The sequence below is a fragment of the Scylla paramamosain genome, chromosome 26 (assembly GCF_035594125.1).
Source record: "Scylla paramamosain isolate STU-SP2022 chromosome 26, ASM3559412v1, whole genome shotgun sequence".
Taxonomy (NCBI): domain Eukaryota; kingdom Metazoa; phylum Arthropoda; class Malacostraca; order Decapoda; family Portunidae; genus Scylla; species Scylla paramamosain.
The window spans coordinates 18,110,562-18,114,090 of record NC_087176.1 but is presented as its reverse complement, the minus strand read 5'-3'; positions in this window follow the sequence as shown (position 1 = coordinate 18,114,090).

The following is a 3,529-nucleotide window of genomic DNA, read 5'->3' as shown; positions in this document are numbered from 1 at the left end:
TCTGTGGCGGAGCTACAAACTGCCAAAGTGATAAAGGATGATTTAAAGTACATAGCCCGACAGTTTGATCTCTCATATCCGTCTGACATTCGGAAGGAAGAACTCCGAACTCAAATCCTAGTTCACCTTGGAGGTGAAGCCACTAGCGCTGCTTCACAGCACGACGCCAGTTTAATGCTCGAACTCGAAAAGCTGAAACTAATGGCAGCAAGAGAAGAGAGAGAGGCAGCAAGAGAGAGAGAAGAGAGAGGCAGCAAGAGAAAGAGAGAGAGAAGAGAGAGGCAGCAAGAGAAAGAGAGAGAGAAGAGAGAGAACTAAGGCGAGAAGAACTAGCTTTTCAAAAAGAAAAAGCGGAAAGAGATCTGGTATATGTAAAAGAAAAGGAGGAAAAAGAAAGAGGAGAGAGAAAAAGAAAGAGGAGAGAGAAAAAGAAAGAGAGAAAAAGAAAGAGGAGAGAGGAAAAAAGAATCCACGAGACCCAACTCAATTAAAATCTCGATCAACCACCACAGCTGACCTCAAACAAAAGTTAACTAAATATCTCTCACTATTCCCTCAGTTCTCTGACAAAGACCCCGAAACTTTCTTTGGACAGTTCGAGGACACAGCAGTACATTTTGAACTGCCCCGAGAAGACTGGCCTTGGCTTCTTAAACCCAAACTCGGCCAAAAGGCTTTAACTATTTTGAACGGCCTCGAAAACAACACGGATTACGACTGTGTCAAACAGGGCATCCTAGCGGCGTACTCCATTACCACAGAAGGATACCGTCAGTCTTTTCGAAAAATGTTCAAAACTCCGCAACAAACCTATCTAGAGTTTGCCTCAGAGAAACTGAGGGCTCTCAAGCGTTGGCTTAAGTCAGCCGCGATAACCACGTACGACGAATTAGTAAATCTCTTAGCCTTAGAAGAGTTCATGCGTAAGCTCCCTTACTCAGTAATGTTACACATCACCAACAAAGAAGAAACAGATCTTCTCAAAGCCGCTCAGTTAGCGGACCTTTTCTCCCTGGTGAATCGCAAGGCAACCTCAGACAAGCTGACCGAGACTCCTAGTGGTAAGATAAACTCGGGTAACTCAGGGGTTGGTAAAATGACCGGCAGTAGTACTGGACCACCTCTATTTTGTGCTTTTTGTAAACAGCCGGGGCACCTCATAAAGAACTGTCCTAATCCCAAGTGCAAGGTAGCTCAAACATATCCTGCCAAACCAGTTGCTTCCATACAAGCTCTTCCCTCCTTCCCTGTACCTAAAGACTTATTTGAGCCTTTCAGGTCTGTAGGCACCATCAGCATTGATAACAAGGATCACCCAGTTAAGATTGTCAGAGACACCTGTTCAGCTCAGTCCCTAGTGCTGAAGTCAGCAGTCCCTGGTATTGAACAGTGTTACACAGGTGAAAAGGTATATTTAAAAGACTTCCATGACCCTTCCCCATTGCATTAGCTAAGGTACATCTTGATAGCCCACTAGTAAGAGGTGAAGTGATAATAGGAGTTAGTGAAGAACCAGCCTTACCCATCCCTAATGCTCAACTACTCCTCGCTAATGACCTAGCTGGCAGTAAGGTGACTCCCCCTTTGGTAATTAGTGACACAATGCTGATGGATAACCCCACTGTACAGTTAGAAGAGCAACAACCAGGCTTATTCCCTGTTTGTGTCACTACTCATGCACAAGCAAGGAAATCTGATCAGTCTTTCTCGCTTCCAAAGAAGAGCCCATCCCCACTTGAACTCAATCAAATATTTTCTGAAAAACTTCTCACTGAGGCTCAACAGGAAGACACTACTTTGACTCAATTTCACGACAAGGTTATCCCTCCAGATCAAATTACTCATTACCCTGCCTTTTACAAACAGGATGGAGTTCTCATGAGAGTGTTCCGGCCCTCTAAGGTCCCAGATGATGCTGCTTGGGCAGAAGCCCACCAGGTGGTTGTGCCTACCATACTCAGACATTCCATACTAGAGATCGCTCATGAAAGTTTTGCTGGTCACTTGGGCATCAAGAAGACATGTGAGAAGATCCTCGCTGACTTTTACTGGCCAGGATTAAGGGAGGATGTGAAGAATTACGTCAGTAATTGTCATCTCTGCCAGATAGCGGGTAAACCTAACGTAACTATCCCCCCCTATCCTCTCCAACCTATTGCTGTTCCCTCAGAACCATTTCATAAAATAATAATTGACATTGTGGGGCCTCTTCCAAAAACCAAGAAAGGTAATGAATATATCCTAACAATTCTTGACCCAACAACTAGGTATCCCGAAGCCTTTCCGGTACGTAAAATCAACACCAACACTATTGTGTCCAAGCTAAACCACTTCTTTACTACCTTCGGGATTCCTCAAACCATTCAGAGTGACCGAGGAACTAATTTCACTAGCGTTCTCTTCACAGAGGTGTTAAAAGAGCTTGGTATCACACAAACCTTGTCTTCTGCCTATCACCCGCAGTCACAGGGCGCTCTAGAAAGATTTCATCAGACACTGAAAGGACTTCTACGCAAATTCTGTCACGAGCAGGAGAGCGAATGGGATGACGCATTCCCCTACATGCTTTTTGCCATTAGGGAAGCACCTAACGAGAGTACAGGAGTTTCCCCATTCGAGCTCCTGTTCGGTAGGAAAGTGCGGGGACCATTAAGGATTATTAAAGACAAATTGTTAGATTCCACTACCCACAAACTTGTCTCTGTAACTAAATACTTGAACAACCTTAAAGCCACACTCACTAAAGTTCGCACCTTTGCTGATAACAACTTACACAAATCTCAAAACACCATGAAGAAACACTTTGATCAGAAGGCCAGAGTTAGAGTATTTGATAGAGGTGATCAAGTCCTTGCATTCATACCCACACCTAAACACCCATTACAAGTAAAGTATCATGGTCCCTATGAGGTAGTGGAAAAGGTAGGAGATAACAACTACATCATAAACACTCCAGACCGCCGAAAGGCAACACAGTTAATACACGTTAATCTCCTAAAAATGTATAAATGTAGAACCCCTGTGACTGGCGCCCAACCAACCCCTAGAGTAGCTTCCTGTGGTACCATTGAACCCCAGGAGGCTGACTCAGAGTTAACACCTGCCTCTGTGTGTTCATTGATGTATGATAAATGTATTACCACTGAGATTGACACAAACACCATACATCCCAAGGACACGCAAAACAACACCTACATTATCCAACACTTAGATGATCAGCTCCGTCATCTTTCATCCTCTCGCGCACTGGATATCTCAAGATTGATCTCTCAGTATGACGTGTTCAGTGACCATCCTAAAATCTGTAATGTCCTCCGCCATGATGTGATGGTGCTCCCAGGGACCTTCCCTATCAAGCAGTCTCCCTACAGAGTCAACCCCCGGAAACGAGAACAGATGCAGAAGGAGGTCCAGTACTTATTAGAGCAGGGCTTGGCTATACCCAGCAGCTCCCCATGGGCATCACCCTGCCTCCTAGTTCCCAAGGAGGACGGTCAACTGCGATTCTGCACGGATTACCGACGGGTCA